The sequence below is a fragment of the Colobus angolensis genome, unplaced genomic scaffold (assembly GCF_000951035.1).
Source record: "Colobus angolensis palliatus isolate OR3802 unplaced genomic scaffold, Cang.pa_1.0 Scaffold227, whole genome shotgun sequence".
NCBI classification, from domain to species: Eukaryota; Metazoa; Chordata; class Mammalia; order Primates; family Cercopithecidae; genus Colobus; species Colobus angolensis.
The window spans coordinates 1,160,396-1,185,657 of record NW_012115455.1 but is presented as its reverse complement, the minus strand read 5'-3'; the positions used below and the strand labels follow the sequence as shown (position 1 = coordinate 1,185,657).

Here is a 25,262-nt window from a genome sequence, read left to right as displayed (position 1 = left end):
ATACAATCATGTCATCTGCGAACAGGGACAATTTGACTTCTTCTTTTCCTAACTGAATACCCTTGATTTTTATCTATACTATTGTGGTTTTGGTGCCTTCTTAAATTTTATGCTAGGGATGACTACTGCCTCATTCCTCTCACTGGAGGATATCATATACAACTATATGATATAAATACAACTTGCAATTGTGGGATTCACCTTTTCTGAGTATGAATATGGAAATCTATAATAGTAGTTGAATTTTTACTATCTATTGATTTGGAGAATAAATAATAACAAGAAGCTATCATGAATTTGATAACACTTTGAAATGAATTTGTATTTTAGTTTAAACAACAGCATCTACACATATTGAAAAAAAATTGTGTGTTTAAATGCAAGACTTATTTATTCAGTCCATATACAGTGCTTTGCATATATAGAGTTTTGTAGACCCTTTACAATAACTCTGTTTCTCCCTCCCTATTGTTCATCCTGAGAGAGATCTCTGGACCACAGATTAGAAACCACTGCTGTAAGAATTCAGATATAAGGAAAATCATTGTGCCTAAAATATGTTTAGAGAATATAGGACTTTGATATCCATGAGCATTTGAATACCTTGGCCAAGGTTATATAGCCAATAACTTGGCAGAGCCAGGATCCATATCCAGGATTTTACATTGACATGACTTTGGCATGAATTTGAAAAATGAGTAAGAGAAAAGGAATAAATGGATGTGGAAGACATTCTATTTATTGAGTGCCTTTTGGGTGCCAAGCTCAAAGCCAGGCACTTTGCATTCCTCTTTCATGTAGTCTATGAAATAGGTGTTATTATGCCCATTTTACATTTAAGAAAACTGAGTCTCAGAGCATTTGAATACCTTGCCCAAGGTCTTATAGTCAATAATTTTAGAGCCAGGATTCGTATCCAGGATTTTACATTTTCGTTGTTCGACTAAGACAGGAAGAAGTCAGCTACTGTTAATGCTGGTAAAAAAAAGTTTGAATTTAAACTGGTAAGTCAGGAGTATACAGAAATTACAGTTGTTTGCTTTTATACTTTCCTCTTTTGGCAGGCCCATCTTAACTGCCTAGGTGTTTTTAAATGTCCTGTTGAGGAAGTTTGTGTGTTTTTCTAGGCCATTATTCAACAGATTATTTTGTCTTTCATTGATTTACTATTAACATTTACCTCTACTCTCTAGGCTCTTTACATAGTCTAGAATAGTCTGTTTTTCACAGGCTATCTTGAGCAAGTTGCAAAAACATAGATAGTTCCTTTACTGGCCCTTTCTAAATTCTTCAAATTGGATTTTAAAAAGTAGACTACGATTACAAATAGGTTACATCAATATAGAAACACCTTGACTTGCTCACTTTCTCAAAGTAATAAGGCAAATGTTAAAAAATCATTTCTGCATTATGCATTAATAAAATACAGATGATGAAATGGCTTTCCTCATTTTCTCTTTAGTTTTCTTTCATGATTTTTACAAAGTGAATTTATGAACAGTTCAGTGCAGCTTTTCATTTTTAAGGTATTAACGATTCTTCCAAGTTTTCCATTATTTTGCATTCAAATATGGCTAGGAGATGTGATTATTAATTACATTTTTTAAATGATTTTTGTTATAGCAAAATGTTCTCCATTGAGTTTTTTGGTATAACATGGAAAACTTTTCTTCTGTTATGAAAGTGTATGTACTACTGAACAGCAAGAGCACTTATGGAAACTTTAAAGTTCTTAGATGAAGCTTAACTGTACAAATATTCTACTTTTTCATCTCTCACTAAAATCGTTAAGGCTCTCTGCGTCCTGAGACATATGAATTCTTCACCTTGACTGTAGGTACCTGTTAATAGAAGTTTACTAGGCATGTTTTAATATCAGAAAGAGTTGTAATTCTGGGTTTTGAGCTATGTCCCTTTCCTTTGCCTTTTAGATTTTTGTGATTGTATCTTAGACTAATGCCAGTAGTTATTGTGGATATTTATGAGCTAGCGAGTACTTATGAGACATCTGGGTTACCATACACTGTAAAGTTGAACAATTAAAAGCACAAACTTTGGATTCAGGATACATGTTTTTAAATCTCATGTAATGGATCAAGCCATCATTTAATGGTGGTTGTCTTGAGTAGGTTACTCACGTTTTCCCTCTTCTCAGAGAGTTCCTTTCTTTATCCGTCAAATGAAGATAATAATACCAACATCATAGATTTATTTTGAGGATTTAGAGATAATGTTATATGCTTCACACTATGCTTAGTACATAATAGGCACTCAATTAAAACACTCAATTAAAGGTAAAGCTAATAAAATTATGATGAATATTATTTTAATGTTAGCAAAGAAAACATGCTTATGAGCTCGAGGATTTAGGATATAGTATGCCTGGCAGAGAGCACTACCAAACTGTCTCAAAAAATAGTTGCTTTTTTCTTTTAGAAAGTCTCCAGGTCTTACAACCCAGAGTTTGGAAGGGTTGGGGAGAGAGAAAAGGGATCAGATAATTTGTATTTTTTATGCTTAGGCTCGCTAGGTAGTTGAGTATCTGAAAAATGAATGTGGAAACTTGCGTCAATTGACAAAAGTAGAATGTAAGATAGGGAAAGAGAAACAGTGCCTCAAGCAAACAACTAAGAGCAATCGTTTACTGGTTTTCAGGTATGATGTATAGACTACCTATCTCTACCCAGAGTAGTGTTTTTAATGCAGATTCCTAGGCCCAGGTCTTGACTTTCTGAAGTATATTTTCAGTCATACTGAGGTTTAAAAATCTCCTGGTATAACAAAATAAGGTTGATATGAGTTCAAATTTTTATTTTATTTTTCCACTTGTTAACTGTATCCATGGCTCCTGTCCTTCTTATGTTCCACTCCAACTCTGCTTTTACCACTCTAGCCTTTTTTTCTTCTTGTTATTATGTAACTCAATCAACCAACTGTACATACTCAATTAGATAGTTGTGTAACATGCCATCATTTGGTCTTAAACCATTGGAGTGCTATCACTGGCTCCCCCTGTTGAACTTGTACAGTTTTCTAGCTGAGAGCTGTTTTTAATTTCATTACCTCTCATCCACAATGTCTGGTCCTGACATGACTGCCAATTCTTCTCCCTAATTTCTATGTGGTCTGAGTTACTACCCTGACCAATCTGATGCCCAGGGTTGTTTGTTTTTTATAAGTTTACCCAATTTAGAGCCCCGATAGCAAACTTAATTCAAGGGTATGGGCTCAGATGCAAAACTCCAGAGTATATAGCCTACAGATTCTATATTCACCCAATACTTTGTACCCCAGTGCCGATCATGTCCATATCTAACTGAAAAGGCAAAAGCACATGTCCTAGGTGTGGAGAAATGGACAAGGATTCTGCACTTAAGCAGAATCTCAAAAAATAAGCAATAATTTTATTATTAGAGATGAAGAGAAAGGACACTCCTGTGAGAGGTAACAGTAAGAGCAAATACATGACTTAGGACTGGTAAACGACTCAGTGTTAGGTTTTCTATAAACATTCCTTTGTTTCTCACAGTGCAGTATGAGTAACACCTGCTTCAAAAATCTCAGAGGGTGACTGTTTAAAATTTTATTCGTGAGTGCTCTAGACTTATTAAATTTGGATCCATGGGAATGCGACTCAACAATCTGCATTTTCAACAACAGGCGCACCATCAAAAACATCAAGTAGCTATATGTAACTAAGCATATGTAGTTGAAGACTTGAGAAGACTGTGCCATGTATTTCTGAAAGGGCTGAAAAGTATATAGTTTAGAGAATGCTCGCTTTCTATAAAAAAGTGACAGTGTTTGCAATTTGTCTCACACTATGGAACTGATTACCATTTGAGTTATAATACACAAGATTCTAGAATAAAAGAAAGTTATCTGATCTAAAGTCCAGTAAGTTTTGTTGTATGTGTGAGGGAAGGATGAAGGGAGAGAGAGAGACTGGGGGAGGGAGGGAGAGAGAGAGAGAGAGAGAGAGACAGAATAGGATGACAGTGCAAGGAGGCCCTGGTGTGGCTTCTAAGTGGCAGGGAACCTTCAGTAAGAAAGAAGGCACAGTCTAAAGACTTGAAACCATGAAAATTAATGGTGGAAGTGGCCATGGGGTCAGGCACCTCTGCCTTTGGAAAGTGAGTGAACAGTAGAAAGAACTACATCTTGTGGCTTGAGTGCCAGTTCGGCCACAGTATAATAGAACACCAGGTGGACTGCTAAGATTTTTAACTCTATTATCTGCCTCCTGTACAGCACCTTTGAATCTACCTGGGATCTGGGGGAATTCACCATACTGACGAGAAGAACACTGGCCAGGCTGGTTTTGTCACCTGCTAATTGTAGAGCCCTGGGGCCTTCAGCAAACAGGCAGTAGCCAGGGGGTGATTACAGCAGGCCTTGGGTGAGACACAGTGCTGTTTGCTTCAGGTCTGACCCAGTTCAGTCATAGTGGTGGTGGCCACGGGTACTTGTGTCACTCTATTCCTACCTTTGGGTAGTGCAGAACAGAGAGAGAGAGAGAGAGAGAGTCCATTGCTTGGGAGAAGGTAAGGGAAGAGAACAAGAGTCTCTGCCTGGTAATTCAGAGAATTCTCCTGGAAATAGCCCAACACCATCAAGGTGATACCTCTATAAGTATGCAACAGCCAAAGCATTAATGGACTTGGCATGCCTTCTGAAGCGGCTGCAGCTTGGATCACAAGCCCAATTTATTTTGAATATCTGGAGAGCTTTTCTAAGAGAGGTACAAACAAACTCAGACATTGAAGATTACAAGAAATACCTAACTCTTTAATGCCCAGATGACAAAGAACATCTACTAACATCAACACCATCTAGGCAAACATGACATCATTAATTACTAAATAAGACACCGGGGACCAATCCTGGAGAAACAGAGGTATGTGAACTTTCAGACTGATAATTCAAAATAGCTGTGATGAGGAAACTCAAAAGAAATCAAGATAACACAGAGAAGGAATTCAGAATTCTATCATATAAATTTAGCAAAGAGATTAAAATAATTAAAAAGAAACAAACAGAAATTCTGGAACAGAAAATGCAATGAGGATACTGAGAAATGCATCAGAGTTTTTTAACAGTGGAATTGATCAGACAGAAGAAAGAAGTAGTGGTCTTGAAAACTGGCTACTTGAAAATGCATAGTCAGAGGAGACAAAAGAAAAAAGAATAAAAAAAGTAGCATGCATACAGAATCTAAGATATGGTGGAAAAGGGCAAATCTAAAAGTTATGGGCCTTAGAGAGGAGGTGGAGAAAGAGATATGGGTAGAAAGTTCATTCAAAGGAAAAATGACAGAGAAACTTCCAAAACAGAGAAAGATATCAGTAAACAAGTACAAGAAGGTTGTAGAACGCCGAGCAGATTTAACCCAAAGAAAACTGCCTCAAGGCATTTAATAATCAAACTTCCAAAGATCAAGGATAAAGAAAGGATCCTAAAAGCAGCAAGAGAAAAGAAATAACATACAATGGATCTCCAATGCATCTGGCAGCAGACTATTCAGTGGAAACCTTATAGACTAGGAGAGAGTGGGACGAAATATTTAAAGTGCCAGAGGAATTATAATGATAATGAGCAAAAAGTAATCTCCTGAAAGTACAAAATTCACTGGTAAGAGGAAATACACAGAAAAAACACAGATTATTATATCACTGTGACTGTGGTGTGTAACACTCTTATCCTAAGTAGAAGAACTAAACGATAAACCAATCAAAAACAATAACTACAACATCTTTTGGAGACACAGACAGTACAATAATATGTAAATAGTAACAACAGAAAGTTAAAAAGCAGGGGGATGGTGTTAAGGTATAAAGTTTTTATTAGTTTTATTTTGCATGTTTGTTTCTTAATGCAAACAGTGTTATTATTAGCTGAAAATAGTGGGTTATTAGATAATATTGGCAAGCCTCATGGTAACCTCAAAAAAATATACAGTGGATATACAAAAAATACAAAAGCAATAAACTAGATCATATCACAGAATCACCTTTGGTAATGGAAGACAGGAAAGAAAGAAGGAAGAGAAGATCACAAAACAACAAGGAAACAAATAACAAAATGGCAGGAGTAAGTCTTTACTTACCCACAACAACATTTAATGTAAGTGGACTGAATTAGCTAATCAAAAGTTGAAGAGTGAATGAATGGATATTAAAAACAAAAGCAATTAATCTGTTGCCTATGAGAAACATATTTCACCTCTAAAGATAGATATAGACTGATACATATGTACATATACATAGTCTGAAAATAAAGGGATAGAAAAACATATTCCATGTCAATGGAAAACAAAAAAAAGAGCAGGAATATCTATACTTATATAAGACAAAATTGATTTCAAGACAAAAACTATATGAGACAAGGTAGGTCACTATATAATGATAAAGGAGTCAATTCAGCAAGAGGATATAACAGTTTTAAATATATATGTACCCAACACTGGAGCATCCAGATATATAAAGCAAATATTGTTAGAGCTAAAGAGAGGTAGTCCCTAATAAAATATTAACTGGAGACCTACATCACACTTGCAGCATTGGACAGATCTTCCAGATGGAAAATCAAAAAAGAAACATTGAAATTAATCTGCATTATAGACCAAATAACAAGAAGAATGCTGCAAACTATACAGATGTATGGAAATTAAATAATATGCTGCTGAATTACTAGTTCGTCAAAGAAGGAATTAAGAAAGAAATTGAAAAAAATTTTGAAATAAATAATGATGGAAACACAACATACCAAAATGTATGAGATACAGCAAAAGCAGTAGTAACAGGGAAGTTTATAGATATAAGTGTCTACATCTGAAAAAGGGGAAACTTGAAATAAGTAACCTAACAATGCGTCTTAAAGAACAACAAAAGCAAGAGCAAACCAAAAGCAAAATTAGTACAAGAAAAGAAATAATAAGGAAATAAATGAAATTAAAATGAAGAAAACAAAGCAGATCAATGAAAGTAGAAGGTGGTTTTTGGAAAAGCTAAACAAAATTGACCAACCTTTAACTAGACTAACTAAGGGAAAAATGAGATGTAAATAAATAAAATCAGACATGAAAAAGGAGACATTACAATTGATACTGCACAAATTAAAAACATTATTAATGGCTACTATAAGCAACTATACGCCAGCAAACTGGAAAATATAGAAGAAATGGACAAATTTCTAGACATATGAAACCTACCAACATTGAAACATGAAGAAATCCGAAACCTGAGCACAACAGTAACAAGTAATGAGATCAAAATCATAAGTAAAAGTCTCCCAGTAAAGAACTACCTTGAACCTGAAGGTTTGACTGCTGAATCCTACCAAATGTTTACAGAGGAAATACTTTTAATCCTACTCAAAGATTTTGAAAAATAGAGGAGGGAATACTTCCAAACTATGAGACCAGCATCTCCTTGACACCAAAACAAGACAAAGACACATCAAAAAAAGAAAACTGATGCAAAAATTCTCAGCAACATACTAGCAAAACAAATTCAACAATATATTAGAAAGATCATTCATCATGACCAAGCGGTATTTATTCCTGGGGTGCAAGGATGGTTCAACATGGAAATCAATCAGTGTGATACATGGTATCAACTGAGTGAAGAATACAAATCATATTATCATTTTAATTGTTGCTGAAAATCATTTGATAAAATTCAGCATCTCATTATTACAAAAACTCCCAATAAACTGGGTATAGAAGAAACATATCTCACCATAGTAAAAGCTTTATGTGACATGCACACAACTAGAAAAATACTGAATGGAGAAAACTGAAAGCATTTTCTCTGAGATCTGGAACATGTCAAGGCTGCTTACTTTCACCATTGTTATTCAACATAGTGCTGGAAGTCCTACTAGAGCAATTTGACAAGAAAGAAATAAAGGGCAACCAAATTGTAAAGGAGGAAGTCAAATTATCTCTGCAGATCATATGATCTTATATTTGGAAAAACCTAAAGACTCTGCAAGAAAACTATTAGAAACTGATCTACAAATTCAGTAAAGTTGTAGGATACAAAATCAACATACAAAAACTATTAGCATTTTTATATGCCAACAGTGAACAATCTGAAAAAGAAATAAAAAAGTAATCTCATTTGCAATAGCCAGAAATAAAATTAAATAACTGGGCGTTAAACAAAGAAGTAAATGATCTAATGAAAACCATAAAACATTGATGACAGGAACTGAAGAGGACTCCAAAAAATGGAAATACATCTCATTTTCATGGATTGGAAGAATCAATATTGTTTAAATGTTCATCCTACCTAAAGTGATCTCCAGATTCAGTGCAGTCCATATCAACATACCAATGGCATTCTTCACAAACATAGAAACAACAATCTGTACAGTTATACGGAACCACAGAAGACACAGAATAGTTAAAGCTATCTTAAACAAAAAAGAACAAAACTGGAGGAATCACATTACCTGACTTCAAATTGATGGTGGTGGTGGCCTATCTGGAGCAGCCTCTGTGGGGATGCCAGCTACAGTGGGGGAGATGCAACTGGGGCTACACACTATGCAGAGCCAGCGGGGGATGGTAACTGGTGGGAGCCCCATCCCCTACTGAATTGGCAGGGTGGGAGCCCCATGCTCTTGTGTGCAGCTGCAAATGCCCAGCCAAGGTTCTGAACCCAGGCATCCCTGCCCTCTTGGGGGGCTGGAAAGCCATCCCTGCTTCTGCAGGCTCAGAAGTGCCTTCTCCCTCTCTCTGGCCTCTTCCCACTCCTGGTGCCTGCTCTTGGGTGAAGCAAAGTTGTGGCCATGTCTGGATGCTGTAGCAACCCAACTGGGTGTTTGCATGATTGGAGCGGTGCTGACACACCAGACCCTGCTGCTTCAGCTTCCTCTGGACTTTGAGCACTGAGGATCATGAGAGGGACACCAAGGAAGCTGAGGGTTTCTTGGCATGGGCCTGCAGGCACCCCTTGGCACAAACAGCCTGGGTGCTGTGGATGGCAGGTTGATGGTGGCAGAAGGCAGACAGTCTCCTGGGTAGAAAGGGATGGGTTTCAGGTGAAACCCCACCTTCAAGCCAGATACAGTCTGAAGCCTGGAGGCCAGGCTGCCAGTTCCAGGTGGAGTCCATGGCCCAGAGTGATAACTTACAGTGTTTTTTCTTGGCCCACCCATGGCTTCCCATGGACAAATCAATAACCATTTCCTCCCTGTGAGCCCATAAAAACCCCAGACTCAACCAGACTCTGACAGACACTGGAATTACTAGCTGCAGGAAGGCGCTACCCACTTTGGGTCTCCTGAGTGTTCTGTCACTCAATGAAGCTCATCTCCTGGCTGACACATGCACCCCTTCTCACTATGTTGTGGGTAACAAGGAGAGAAGAGCTGCAGTCCTTTGGGGAGCCCACACTTAGGGTATCCCTGAGCCAGAGATGTGACATCCTCTTTGGGGCTCTGCAGTTCCTGGCATCTGCAAGCTTCCAAGCACCACTACGTTCCCCACATACAGACGCAGGTGCTTGCAGTGGAAGGCACATGTGGTACATCTGGTCCAGTCACAGCCTTGCATGGAGCTAGTAACTGTACCAGTGCCTGGAGCTGCCTGCGCAACAGCAGAAGCCAGCATGCCTGGCTGTGCACAGTGTCTGCTGCCCACATTTGCTCACCCACAGTCCCCTCACTTCTCTGCCCCTGGCTTGCCCTTGGCAGGTATGGGATCCAGGACAGTGGTGCAAGCCAAGTGCAGCCTGCCAAATTGAATGAGTGGAATAAGCCCAGAAGTTGTAAGTAATGCTGAAGCACAAGGTCCTGCCAGCTACAGAGTTTTCTAGCTTGCAAAATTACACCCCAAAGATCCCATGACAAAATTATACTACAGAGCTATAATAACCAAAACAGCATGGTTTTGGCATAAAGACAGCTGCATAGACCAATAGAACAGATGGGAGAACCCTGAAACAAATCCACACATTTACAGTGAACTCATTTTCGACAAAAGTGCCATGAACATACACTAGGAAAAAGAGAGTCACTTCAATTAACAGTACTGGAAAACTAGACATCCATATGCAGAAGAATGAAAGTGGACCTCTATCTCTTGCCATATCCAAAATCATATTTAAATGGATTAAAGACTTAAATCTGAGATGTTGAAAGTACGACAAGACACTGCTACAAGAAAACATTGGGGAAACTCTTTAGGATATTGGTGTGGGCAAAAATTGCTTGAGTAACACTGCACAGGCACAGGCAACTAAAGCAAAAATGAATAACTGTGATCACATCAAGTTATAAAGTTTCTGCACAGCAAGGGAACAATCAACAAAGTGAAGAGACAGCCCAAAGAGTAGTAGAAAATATTTGCAAACTATCCATCTGAAAAGGTATTAATAACCAGAATATATAAGAAGCCCAAACAACTCTAGAGGAAAAAAAAAGCTTATAATCCAATCTAAAAATGGGCATACAGATGGCAAACAGAAACATGGAAAAATGCTCAACATTACTTATCACCAGAGAAATGTAAACCAAAACTACAATGATATATCATCTCACCCCAGTTAAAATGGCTTATCTAGAAAGACAGGCAATAAAAAGTTCTGGTGAGGATGTGGAGGAAAGGGAACCCCCATACACTGTTCGTGGGAATGTACATTAGTACAACCAGTATGGAGAACTGCTCATAGGTTCCTCTAAAAACTGAAAATAGAGCTACCACGTGATTCAGCAATTCTACTGCTGGATATACCCCAAAGAAAGGAAATCAGTATATCAAAGTGGTATTCTGCACTGCCATAGTTGTTGTAGCATTCACATTAGGTAAGATTTGGAAGCAATCTAAGTGTCCATCAACAGATAAATTAAATGTAAAGAAAATGTGGTACATATGCACAGTGGAGTACTATTCAGTCATAAAAATGAGATACTGTCATTTTCAACAGCATGGATAGGACTGGAGATCATTATATTAAGTGAAATAAATCAGGCGCAATAAGGCAAATGCCATGTGTTCTCACTTATTTGTGGAATCTAAAATTCAAAACAATTGAACTCATGGCCATAGAAAGTAGAAATATGGTTACCAGAAATTAGGAAGTGTAGTGAGGTGGTCGAGAGGAGATTGGAATGGTTAATGGGTAAAAAGAAGTTGGAAAGAATGAATAAGACCTACTATTTGATAGCACAACAGGGTGACTGTTGTCAATAATAACTTAATTGCTAAATTTTTAAACAACTGAGTATAAATATATTGTTTGTAGCACAAAAGTATAAATGCTTTTGGGGATAGATACCCGATTCTCTATGAGTACCGAATTCTCTATGATGTGATTATTAACATTGCATGCCTGTTTCAAAACATCTCATGTCCCCCATAAATATATATACCAACTATGTGCTCACAAAAATAAAAAAAAAATAAAAAATACGTAAATTCTTACTTGATTGTATTTATACAGGTCTTTTTTCATATATTCTAATATATTTACATGAATAATCATAATAATTTATGAGGGTAAGAACTCATGTCCCTCTTTTGGACCTCAGGAAATTGAGGCCTTGAGGATTTAAGTGATTTGCTTATTACCTCATGTCTAATAGATCAAATAGCCAAATGATGAACCAAATTTGACTCAGAGTCCAGTATTATTGTTAATACACCACATTGTCTCCCTCACCTATTGAAATGATAGCAGTAATAATGACAACTGACATTAATTGAAAGCTTATCATATGTCAGACATTTTTAAAGCATTTTATTAATTTATTTAGTCATCTTTACTGAGTTATTTTTTTCTACCAAAGTTGGCTTTCTTTCTTGACTTCTAAAATCCTTGTATCTAATGTATGTCTTTTCCATGCAAATCTTCACAATTCTTTAGGAAACACAGACCAAAAAAATGTAGGAAAAAAATCCAAAAAAAAAGGAGTGGAAGGGGGAACACATAAATTACAGGACTGGACACATTATGTTCATTTGGGACTATGTTCATGTAGTTGTCTCTGTCAATCAGTTATAGGGCTGTAGTTAAGTAACAAGACATCACCTAATCTAATATTTAAAATGTTAGTTGACAGGGTACATTTCTATGGAAAAGTTTAGCTGAGCCTCCTATTTTATGAAGTTTAGGTTATTATGCTAACATGCAACATGTAATGTCATGCTTGTTGCCCTAAGGTGTATTTATCATCTTCGAATTGTTTGCTTTCTCAAACTAGTCAGGCAGAGAACAAAACCCAGTCATATGTATTAATATATAGTCAGCTTTAAACTTAAACCAATTTTAAATGGATTTCTAGTAGCTCATGAATCAAGTGTCTGATTAACAGCTTTAAGAAAGATTCTTTTTTTATTTTATTTTTTAATTATACTTTAAGTTCTCAGATACCTGTGCAGAACGTGCAGGTTTGTTACATAGGTATACATATGCCATGGTGGTTTGATGCACCCATCAACCCATCATCTGCATTAGTTATTTCTCAAAATGCTATCCCTCCCTCCACCTCCTGACAGGCCTCGGTGTGTGATATTCCCCTCCCTGTGTTCATGTAAAAGAAAGATTCTTTCCTGTCCACAAACAAAGGTCATTTTAGAACTTGGGGATAGGCAGAGGAAGAAAAACCTAGAAGGTGTCAGATGCTAGCAGAGCATTTTTGCCTACTTCATTACTTTGCATCCCTCTTTTCTGGTTTAGTTCTTGGGCCTGAAAGTCAATATACTCTGCTTTTCTTCAGTGAATGTCTTCTGATTTAGAATTAGGCCAAAACAGGCTTTGATCGAAAGACAAAAATACTGCTAGTAACCGATTTTACAGTGATTACAGCATCAATAGAATAGATTTTGTCAGTATTCTCGTGAGAGAACTATCCAAATGATGCATTGTGGTTTAAATAAGGCTTTCTGCTCTGAATAGGCCTATACTTAAAAGTATTTATTGAGTACCTACAATGTATAAGGCACTCTGTTCTGTATTCTGAGGCACACCAACATAAATCAGATGTGAGACCTGCCCTTGAGGAGACTCTGTTATCTAGTAGAAATAACAAGACTTTTATGTGAAAGTGTATTTTTTCACATTTCACATCATATTTCACAAAAAAAATCTAGGTATGTATATATTTTTTCCAGATTTCTTCCTCTGCACAAAATGATTAGGCTGGGCAAGCTTGCTTTTATGTAATAAGAGATCTTAAAATGCAGAAGCAGTTATATCAGCAGGTAACTGTGGAAGTAGAAGGCAAAAGAGAAGTACATTGCATTAATTTACTGATTGTTCATGCCTTACTGTGTGAATAACCAATATATTTATATTATAAATTAAAACCTCTTAACTTGTAAAGATAAAAATTACTGAATATATCATCTTGTTTTGCTGTGCCATGTTAGTTTTCTTTTTGTTCAGATAGTTCTGTCTGTTATAATTTTATGGTGTCCAGTCCATCACTGATGGGCACCTAGGGTGATTCAATGTCTTTGCTGTTGTGAATAGTACTGTGATGACTATGCAAGTACATTGTCTTTTTGGTCGAATGATTTTCTTTTGGATATATACCCAGCAATTAGATTTCTAAGTCAAATGTTAGTTTTGTTTTAAGTTCTTTGAGAAATCTTCAAACTGCTTTCCACAGTAGCTGAAATAAATTAAGTTCGCATCAGCAGCATATAAGCATTCCCTTTTCTCCATAGCCTCGCCAGCATCTGTTGTTTTTTGACTTGTTAATAGCAGCCATCCTGACTGGTGTGAAATGATATCTCATTGTGGCTTTGATTAACATTTCTCTGATGATTGGTAACGTGGAACATTGTTTTATATGTGTGTTGGCCGTTTGTGTATCTTCATTTGAGTAGTGTCTGTTCATGTCTTTTGCCCATTTGTAATGGAGTTATTTTGTTTTGTTTGTTAATTTGTTTAAATTCCTTATAGATTCTGGATATTAAACCTTGGTCAAATGTGTAGTTTGTGAATATTATCTCAACTTCTGGTCTGTTTACTCTGGCAGTAATTTCTTTTGCTGTGCAGAAGTTCTTTAATTAGGTTACACTTGTTAATTTTTATTTGTTTTTTCTTTTTTCTTTTTTTTTTGCTTTTTGCAATTGCTTTTGATTACCTAGTCATATATTCTTTCTCAAGGAAGATATCCAGTATGGTTTCCTAGGATTTCTTCTAGGATCCTTAGAGTTTGAGGTCTTACATCTAAATATTTAATTCACCTTAAGTTAAATTTTGTACTTCGTTTAAGGAAGGGGCCCAGATTCAATCTTCTGCATTTGGGTAGCCAGTTATCCCAGAAACGTTTATTGAATAGGAAGTTCTTTCCCATTGTTTATTTTTCTCAACTTTGTCAAAGATCAGATGAATGTAGATATGCAGCTTTATTTCTGGGTTCTCTAATTTTTTTTTATCTTAGTAAGTCTGTTTTAGTACCAGTACCATGCTGGTTCGATTATTGTAGCCTTATAGTGCATTTGGAAGTCAGATAATGTGATGCCTCTGGCTTTGTTGTTTTTGCTTAGGATTTCTAAGGCTATTTGGGCAATATTTTAGTTTCATATGAATTTTAGAATAGTTTTTTTTTTTTGTAATTCTCTGAAGAATGTTATTTTTAGTTTGATAGAAATAACATCGAGTCTGTAGATTTCTTTTGGCAGTGCGGTCATTTTAACAATATTATTCTTCCATAGCATATAATATTTTTCCATTTGTTGATGTTGTCTTTGATTTCTCTTGGAACTGTTTTGTAGTTTTTGTTATAGAAATCTTTCACATTTTGGTTTGATGTGTTCCTAGGTGTTTTATTCTTTTGTGCCTATTGTAATGGAATTGCATTATTTACTTGGCTCTCAGCTTGGATGTTATTGTTGTATAGAAATGCTAATGATTTGTGTGTATTTATTTTGTATTAGAAATTTGTACTGAAATAGTTCATCATTTCCAAGAGGCTTTTGGAAGAGTGTTTAGGGTTTTCTAGGTATAGAATTGTATTGTCTGTGACAAGAGATAATTTGACTTCTTTTCCTATTTGGATGTTTTTATACTTTCTCTTGCCTCATTGCTGTGGCCAGGACTTCCAGTACTATGTTGAAAAGGAGTGATGACAGTGGGCATCCTTGTCTTATTGCAATTTTCAAGAGAAATGATTCTAGTTTTTGCCCATTCATTATGATGTTGGCTGCTGGTTTGATATAGATTACTCTTTTTATTTTGAGATATGGTTCTTTGACACCTAGTTTCTTGCGGGTTTTTATCATGAAAGGATACTGGATCTTACTGAAAGCTTTTTCTGCATCCATTGAAATGATTATATGGCTTTTGTTTTTCATTCTGTTTTTGTTGTGAATCACATTTATTGATTTGTATATCTTAAACCAACCTTGCATCCCCGGAATGAAGTCCTGCTTGACTGTGGTGCATTAATGTTCTGTCGTGCTGTTGGACTCAGTTTGCTAGTATTTTGTTGAGGATTTTTGTGTCTAGGTTTATCAGGGATATTGGCCTGTAGTTTTCTTTTTCCTTGTGACTTTGCCAGGTTTTGGTATTAGGGTAATGCTGGCTTTTTAGAATAAGTTAGAGAGATTTCCTTCCTCTTTGTTTTGGGAATACTTTCAGAGGAATGGGTACAAGTTCTTCTTTGACTGGTAGAATTTGACTGAGAATCCATCTGGTCCAGGGCTTTTTTTTTTTTTGGTTGGAAGGTTTTTTTTAAATTACTGCTTTAATTTTGGAACTCAATATTGGCCTGTTCAGGGTTTCAGATCCTTCCCGATTCAATCCCAGGAGGTCGTGTGTTTCCAGGAATGTATTTATATCTTCTAGATGTTTTACTTTGTGTGCATAAAAGTGTTCATAATGGTTCCCTAGAATCTTTTGTATTTCTGTGGGGTCATTTGTAATGTCACCTTTGTCCTTTCTGATTGTGCTTATTTGAATCTTATGTCTTTTTATCTTTGTTAATCTAGATAGTGTATGTCTGTCAATAGGTTTTATATTGTACCATGCAGATAAACCTACAAGCCCGTAGATGGCACTTACAGGTAAGAGCTGGCTGCACTCAACACAGCTAGGTATATACTTGATTCTTGTTTACCGAGAGACTTTGATGAGGGCCCTGCTGTGCCACAATTTCAGCGGACCAGGCTGGGGCACCCAGCACTGGCCCACACAGACTAGTTCCAGGTCAACAAGCTGGCCCTGGTGGCAAGTCTCATTGTTCAGAAGAGACAGCTGCTGTAGCAGCTCTCTTCCCTACCCAGGCTTATGGCAGGGCAGAGCACAATTCCAGTGCCTACTATTGAGGCACTTTTCACAGTTTTGGCTGTGGAAACCCCCTACCTAACTCCAGAACAGAATTTCCAATCTCTGGTGAGGGACTAAAATGCCTGCGTGATTGTGCCACCAGGTTGCATGACTGACTTTTATGCACCCAGATTAAAAATCACATCCTGCTCTTAGTCTTGGGTATGGGAAAATATCTGCAGCTTTTCCTGGTGTCTTTCCCTTACAGTGTCTTCAAGCCTCTTCCCATGTTAGCTCCAGGGGTTGGGAGAAAGAAAGCGCTGCCCATTGGCCTGAGTTTCTTGGATCCCCAGTGGAAAGATGAATCATAGGGGGAGGCTCTCTGCCTCTCTCATGTACTTTTATCACTTTTATTTTTTCACACTTTTATCAGCTCTATGCCATCACCGGGGCCTGTTTGCTGACATTCTTCTCCCAAGGATCTGGGATGTTCCTCACAATTCTGGTGAATCCTCATTTTCCTTCTTGAATTAAAGCTCACAGAGTTTATGTATATGAACTATGTTGTTATTTCCAAGTGGCTGAGGCATGCTCTAATACACCTTCTTGGGAAAACAAAACAAAAAGACAAAAAAAATCTTAGCTATCTGTATTGCTTTTCCTCTGACACCTAGAACAAGTGTCAAGAAAAGTCTCAGCTCAATAAATAGTTGTTAAATGAGTGCTTGATTGAATAATTCTTAATTCTTAATCTTTCCCAACCAATGGATCAGCAAATCTCATTAGTTATTTTAATAATGTCTCTTAGAGAGTAAATTTCCTCTGCATTTTTACAATTTATATCTTCCACTTGACCCTTGTTCTTTCAGACCTAGATTAAACAATAATTTCTTAACTACAGTCTATTTTCAACCTATCTTGCATACTTCTCTTATACTAATTTTCGTCACTGATTTCCTTGTCTCATTTTATTGCTTATAACATACACATTATATTAGGGGACTCATGAATCCTGTTAACAATCCCTTTTGTAATGTGAATCTTGCAATTAAGCATTCCATTACAGAATATCTTATATGTCTGCAAAGTTTTGCATGCCTATAGTTTCCCTTCTTATGTAGTATTTTTGCCTCCTCTTGTAGTCCCCAGAACACTGCTAGGCCCAGAATGAGTACTTAATAAATGCTTGCTGCCCTGACATACAGACGGTTATCCATTTGTGTTTTTGTGAAAAAGCTAAACTCCTATTCAACAAAGTGATTGAAAGAAACCAGAAAGTAACTGCAAGTAGTTAGGAAGAATATCGGTGAATGGAAATTTTAATCTTAAAAACTAGTGCTCTAAAGGGGTAGTACAAAGGAATTTTTTGGGAAGTAATTAAACTGTTCTCTATGGTAGTTACATGACGCTATGCATTTGTTAAAATTCATAGAAATGTACAACAAAAAATGAATTTCACAGCGTATAATTTAAAATAAAATTTAAAAATATTTTTAATATAATGAAGGTTTTAACTTTTTTTTTTTTTTTTTTTTTAATGCAGTACACTAAGCAACATCTTGTCTCCATGTTCTGGAGTTATGCACTTGATTTTTCTTTCTTAAAAATAGTTTCAACTGGCCGGGCGCAGTGACTCGCTCATGCCTGTAATCAAGGGTGTCCCTTGGGTAACTTCTGGAACTCAAAAGTGGAAGGGGGCTATTCCTAGTTTTATATCAAGGGCTATTATTATGGCTAGAGATGAGAATTGATTGATGTTGTTTATTGTGGTTCAATATCCGGAGAATAGGTTGTTGAAAATGATTACTATTATGAGAATTATAGATGCGGTGGATTATATGAGGAAATCTTTGGTGGCAGCTTCTGTGGAACGAGGGTTTGTTTTTTTAATTAGAATTGGAGTGAAGGCCAGTATATTTATCTCTAGGCCCACTCAGGCAAGGAATCAGTGTGAGCTTAGTGATGTAATGAGAGTGCCTGTGATTATGGTAAGGTAAATAATAAGTTGGGCTATTGGGTTAATTAGTACAGGAAGGGTGTAACCAACATTTTCAGGGTATGGGCCCGATAGCTTATTTAGCTGACCGTACTTTAGGATGGAGTGTGATTGGTAGCATGGAGAAATTTGGGTTCTCAGGAGTAGGTTCGACACCTATAATTCTAGAAATAAGAGGGTTAAGACCTCTATTGTTTACTCTATCAAAGTAACTCTTTTGTCAGACATATTTCTAGGTTTGACGGGGAATGCCGGAGATTGTAATGGGTGTTGAGATGTATCATATGAGGAATGCTAGTGTAAATGGGAGGAAATTCTTTCATAGTAAATGTATGAGTGGATCATAACGGAATCGGGGGTATGTTGCTCGAATTCATAGGAACAGAGAGGTCAAGAGTAGTGTTTTGATAGTAAAGCACGTTGTGAATAGTTCTGGGTGGTGAATGGGGTAAAATGTTCCTAGGAAAATTGTAGTTGTCAGGGCATTTATCATAATAATGTTTATGTATTCAGCTATGAAGAACAGGGTGAATGGGCCCGCGGCATATTCAATATTAAAGCCTGAGACTAGTTCCGATTCACCTTCTGTGAGGTCAAAGGGAGCTCGGTTGGTTTCTGCTAGTGTGGAAATAAATCATATTATGGCTAAGGGTCATGATGGTAGGAGGAGTCAGAGGTGTTCTTGTGTTGTAATGAGTGCGTGAAGGTTGAATGAACCGCTTATTAGTAACACTGATAATAGGATAATAGCAAGGGTAACTTCATATGAAATTATGAGGCCGAGGTGGGCGGATCACGAGATCAGGAGATCAAAACCAGCCTGGCTAACACGGTGAAACCCCGTCTCTACTAAAAATACAAAAAATTAGCCGGGCATGGTGGCACGTGACTATAGTCCCAGCTACTCGGGAGGCTGAGGCAGGAGAATCGCTTGAACGCGGGAGGCGGAGGTTGCAGTGAGCCGAGATCCGAGATCTTGCCACTGTACTCCAGCCTGGGTGACAGAGTGAGACTCCATTTCAAAAAAAAAAAAAGAAAAAAATATAGTCTCAACTATAATGGTAGGTGATTATTTCCCTTCCTAGTCTCACGCATAATACTTTGGTATAACCCAAGTTTGGTGTTGTACTCCATCCTCTTCTTTTTGCTTTTCCACATTTAAAAGAAATTATCAAGTATAGTTGAAATTATGCCTTCATTGATATACAGTAGCCTGATTTATATAAAGTTTACCAACTTCAATTATTTTTTTTTCTCCTCAGAACAAATTTTCAAGGCCAAATTCTTGTTACTCATAAAGCACCCTAGGTGCAATAAAAATGCAGAATTTAGACCTTAGTTTAAGCTTTTCTTTTTCTCAGTAAATACTGTTCAAAGTCATGAGCCATCTTTTCCTTCAATTGTACTAGTAGATAATAGGCACTAGGCAGTCATTGAATGTATCCAAATATACCTGGTCCCCCTGTTGGATGGAAAAGCTGGATAACTTCATTTTGTGACCTGATACTCTGCTGAATAAGCAAAGACGATGGAAATTTCCTTTCCAGACCAGACCATTTTATGAAAATAACTTCTTAGCCAAGAAGTTATTGGGGTTGATGAGGCCCCTATTCTGTGCTAGGCTACATGGAAAGATTGCTACAATATATCAGACATTTTGATAGAAAAGAGCAAAATAATTGCAGCTGTTCTTTGAATGGAAAATTTTAACATTACAAATAAATTCCATCTGTGTCTGCACATGTAGTAGTTACAAGAAGTTTTCTAGCCTTAACTTTTGATCAAACTGGCTACACAATGTTGGGGTAAGAAAGACTGGAATTTCTAGACCTTCATTAATCATACCTGCATGTAGGTGAACCCCAAAATTATATTGACCAGAAGTTGTGATAAAAATTGTACTCTGTTTAGCAGATGTGTATTTATTTAGGAAATGAATGTATTCAGCAAAACCTCAAATAAAATATATTCATAAATACACCATCAGGTAGAGAGTTAAAAAATACTGCTTTAAGTTATACCATAGCTTCTAATCTTAAGTTTGTGATATTTATAAAAAGTCCTGCTGATTTTTAATGAAGACTGCATAATTAAAGAAACCTCCTAAGACTTTCCATAAGTCAAGGGACACCCAGCTCTCCAATGATTATCATAAACTAAATTGGCAATCTGGGACATTTTATGAAAATTACTTGTATTTTAATGGATTTTATGCAATACCATTTAAAATATGTTTTTGATTTCAATTCTATACTTGAAAAGAAATGAATGCTGGAAAATGTATTAGACAAAAATATTTATTAGAATAACTGCTTAAAATATGTTTTTAACTGTTAAAAGAAAGTAATTTTATATTTTAATACTATAGTTTTCTGTTTATTATTTTAAAGCCACTCTTTCTTTTTTCATTGGTTTGACTGGCTAGTTTCCCGTTTTCAATTTTTAGTATGAAAAATTTCCTGATTGTTTAACAAATTACTGTTATTCATTTTTTTATTTAGGACTTAATTCTTTAATTTCTTCTTGTATAATATGGTGGTAAAGATCATGGGTTCTAAAGTTGAGCTGTTTAGTTTGAATCTCTGTTCCACCATTTTCTAGCTGTGTTCTCTTGGGCAAGAAAGTTAAACTGCTCTGAGAACTGTTTTCTCGTTAATTAAAATGAGACACAGTGCTTAGTGTCATGTCTGGCATATGATATAAGTATTTAAAATGTATAATTCTCACATATGTTTCACTGAAGTATGGCAAATTGAATTTTAATGTCCCACTAAACTTTAAACATTCTAAAACAAAAATAGTATTTTCTAATTTTTTTTGCTTTCTGAAAACCGAGGCTGTGGAACCAGAACTAACCTACAGGACTTCGGGGGTAGCTTCCACTGCTAGGATATTCCTTGGAAACATGAATTGAAGAATATAGAAAAAGTATTAATCATTTTTAAAATTGCTACAGGACTACAGGCGTCTACCATCATGCCCCGCTAATTTTTTTGTATTTTTAGTACAGACGGGGTTTCACTGTGTTAGCCAGGATGGTCTCAATCTCCTGTCCTTGTGATCCACCCGCCTCGGCCTCCCAGAGTGCTGGGATTACAGGCCTTTAAAGACCTCGGCAAACTAATGATCAAGGCTAAGGAAATGGTGGAGTTATCAAAATCAATTGCTAATAAAATTAAAGACAAACAAGGTGACATCACAGAAGATGAGACTATCAGGTTTAAATCCTACTTGCTGAGCATGGGAATAGCTAACCCAGTTACCAGAGAAACCTATGGCTCAGGCACACAGTACCACATGCAATTGGCCAAACAGCTGGCTGGAATATTGCGGGTGCCTATAGAGGAACTAGGGGGAATAATGTCACTCACGGAGGTTTACTCTCACCAGAAGATTTAGTGAATGCGTGCAAGATGCTGGAAGCACTGAAATTACCTCTCAGGCTCCGTGTGTTTGACAGTGGCGTCATGGTAATTGAGCTTCAGTCTCACAAGGAAGAGGAAATGGTGGCCTCGGCCCTGGAGACAGTTTCAGAAAAGGGATCCCTAACATCAGAAGAGTTTGCTAAGCTTGTGGGAATGTCTGTCCTTCTAGCCAAAGAAAGGTTGCTGCTTGCAGAGAAGATGGGCCATCTTTGCCGTGATGACTCAGTGGAAGGCCTGCATTTTTACCCAAGTTTGTTTATGACACAGAGCTAAGGGTTTTGTGTTTAAAATCCTTTTTGTCCATATGCTTGCATCATGTAGAGGTTGTATGACATTGAGCTAAGAGATAAACCCCGATCAACTGAGAATTTATTAGAACTTCAAAAAACAATTGCTGCATAGCAGCAGTCTTTTTAAATTATTTCTTAACACTTCTACTTGTTTTCACACCAAGAAAAATGGAATTATTTATATGGAATTCTACATGTTCTGGAAGGCTGGGAATATTTAGTGCTTTTTTCCGGTTCCCCTAAAAAGATAGTCACTTAGGTGTTGGTCTGTTTCAAATCTAATGTTAAAAAGTTGCAGTATTCTATCATGAAGAATCATTAACAAATATTTATCATGTAGGTATTTTAAAATATCCATAAATATTTACAGAAACTGCATCTATACCAACAAACAAAGAAACATTCCTGAAATGTTACCTGAGATATACCTGAAACATACCTGAGATGTACTGAAGCACAGAGATGATTAGTACCTTCTTCAAATTTTAGAGAGGTTATAATGGGCAGAATCCAATACCCGTTTGCTGTCAGTTATACCTGTTTGTCAGTTAGTCAGACGCTCAGGTAAATTAGATATATTTTAATAAATTGTCTATTGTTGGATCACTAAGTGATATTTTAGAATAAAATATCTTAGATACTTTAGAATAAATCACCTAAGATACTATAGAATAAATCCTTCCACTTGTGCATATGCATGCATCATTTTTAATGGCAAAAATGTATCTTACTCTCTCACCATGGAAATTGGCTTATAACTGAACTTCACTTTTCAGTAAAGGGGTATTCAGTCTTTTGGCATCCCTGGGCCGCATTGGAAAAAGAATTGTCTTAGGTCACACATAAAATACACTAACCCTAATGATAGCTGATGAGCTAAAAAAAATTCCAAAACGTCTCATAATGTTTTGAAAAAGTTAATTAATTTATGTTGGACCACATTCAAAGCCATCTTGGGCCACATGTGGCCTGCGGGTCCCGGGTTGAACTAGCTTGTTTTAATATATGGCCTCCCACTGGATCTTCAACAGGTTTTAGCCACATTTTCAGTAAGCAGTTCAGCATTTTTAAAAATCAGTGGGTAAAATGAGTATTTGAATTTCTACAATTTTATTTCCTTTAAGTTATACTTACTACTAATATTGATAAAATTAAAACAAGAGAAAAAAGCAGTTCTGCTTACACAACACTTGAGTAATAACACTAGACATTAAAGTTCTTTTTTCATGCACTTTACTTTCAATAAGAATGCTGACATGTTATTTTCTTTTTTCAACTTGAATACTTTTAGATTTATGTCAATAAGTGATTCTGTGAATCAGGATCAAAATGCCTAAGGCAAAAGCATGTTCATAGAGTGAATAAATGCTTTGTAGCTGGTATATACTTTAAAATGAGGCCATGGTTTACTTTTTGTCTTTTGATAAATATATGGAGATTTGCTTTTGGAGTGAAAATAGGTAGAGATGTAATGTGGATCACAATAATTGATTTCACAAATAAATAACTCACTTAACAAGAGAGTGATGAAGGAATTGTATTATCATCCCTGGAGATGGAAGAGTTCAGTCTGGCTTGATGGAATATTTTTGTTTTTTGTTTGTTTGGTTGGTTGGTTGGTTGTTTTTTTCTTTTTTTTTTTTTTCTTTTTGAGACAATCTTGCTCTGTTACCTGGGTTGTTACCCAGTGGCGTGGTCATGGATCACTGCAGCCTCAATTTCCTGGCGTCAAGCAAACCTCTCACCTTGGCCTCTCAAAGTGCTGGAATTACAAGCATGAGCCACTTTGCCTGGCAGTTGATGGATTCTTCAAGCATCCATGACTCCTATTTTTAATTGAATTGTTATACAACTTAACACCCACCATTTTCTGTTCAACCAGGTGGTGAAATTACAGGCTTTAATCACCCAACATAACATTTAATGTTCAGATGACCTTCTTTTTCAAAAATCTGGACACTTTATAATAGTCAAAATAAGTTGTAAATGGTAGACGTTGGCATACGATTTTTTACTGGTCTCCTGCTTTTTCGCACATCTTGTGAGCAGTGGCACTGACCACTTTTGTTCTGTATTATCTTTTCAAAGATGCAAATATCCTTGAAAGATATAGTGTAACCCTTCAGAGCAAAGGGTAAATTTGCTTACTGCCCAGTATAAAGGATTCAGATTGTGTATCCTTTCCCTCTGTATCATCATGTAGAAATTGAGAATCAGTAAGCAGTTAAAAGAAAATGCTAATACTCTGATTACTGCTCTATCTGTGGCCCAGGGGTCTCATGTTATCTGCCAGCATCCTTAAAACTGTGGCAGGCTTACAAGTTAGTTTGCAAGCAGGGTGAAATCTCAGACTCCACCATTCTTGCAAGTAGTTCTTATTTCTGGACATACTCTTGTTCTTGATAGTCATAGTTCAAATAACTATGGTAACAATTAATTGCACAGAAATTCAGTAATGAGCCCACAGAATGATATGACCCAAGCCCCTTTTATTTTAGCACCCTTTGTTTACTAGTTGGTTAACTTCTTGGATCATTTGATTCTGGTCTTATTTAACTAATTAGGTAATGTATGGCAGTTGTTCTCAGCTGGGCAGTTTGGAACATGCTTTTTTGGCTTGTGTCTGAGAGTATGTTCATAGTGCTTTCTGGTATGTTCATCTGGGGCACACTGCTGTGGCTTCAGACTAGTTCTTCTTCCTATGGCAAATAGATTTGTTTTGGTGGGTAAACAATTATCTAAGTTGCTAGGCTCCCTTGAAAGGAAAGTGTTTAATTTCCTTTGTAATGAAATCTTATCACTTTACCAACTATAGAGGAAAAAGCTCAATGTTACAGCTAACATAGTCTGAAAAGGTAGTATTTGCTTTTGTTGTGTTTGCTTTCTTTAGTTATGGGAAGCCCTTCAGGCATGATGATTATGATATGGACCCACTATCAGTGACAGATGTTTAACAGTTATTTTCCCAGAACAGCCTAGAGAGAGTGACCAGGGAAATGCAGTATTTTTGTGTGTGAAAGTAACTTGATCAAGACTTATCTACCTACTGAGTCTGTGCAGCCTTGAAGAGGCATTGATATAAACAGATTTTAGATTGTTAAGCAACATTTATTAATATACATTGCTTTGTGGAGATTCTTACAACTTCTTTATTATTTATTTATTTATTTATTTATTTATTTATTTATTTATTTATTTATTTTGAGATGGAGTCTCGCTCTGTCACCAGGCTTATCTACCTACTGAGTCTGTGCAGCCTTGAAGAGGCATTGATATAAACAGATTTTAGATTGTTAAGCAACATTTATTAATATACATTGCTTTG

At 36.5% G+C, this 25,262-nt stretch overlaps 1 protein-coding gene and 1 pseudogene across 3 annotated transcripts in view; both read left to right on the top strand.

Annotated features, from left to right (window-relative positions):
* Positions 1-25,262, top strand: part of SH3BGRL (SH3 domain binding glutamate-rich protein like) — a 129,724-nt gene that overhangs the window by 53,851 nt on the left and 50,611 nt on the right. The window lies entirely within an intron of this gene.
* On the top strand, positions 18,738-22,026 carry LOC105513278 (annotated as a pseudogene). Its single transcript, XR_001001979.1, has 2 exons — positions 18,738-18,829; positions 21,306-22,026. The product of XR_001001979.1 is annotated as a vacuolar protein-sorting-associated protein 36 pseudogene (transcript).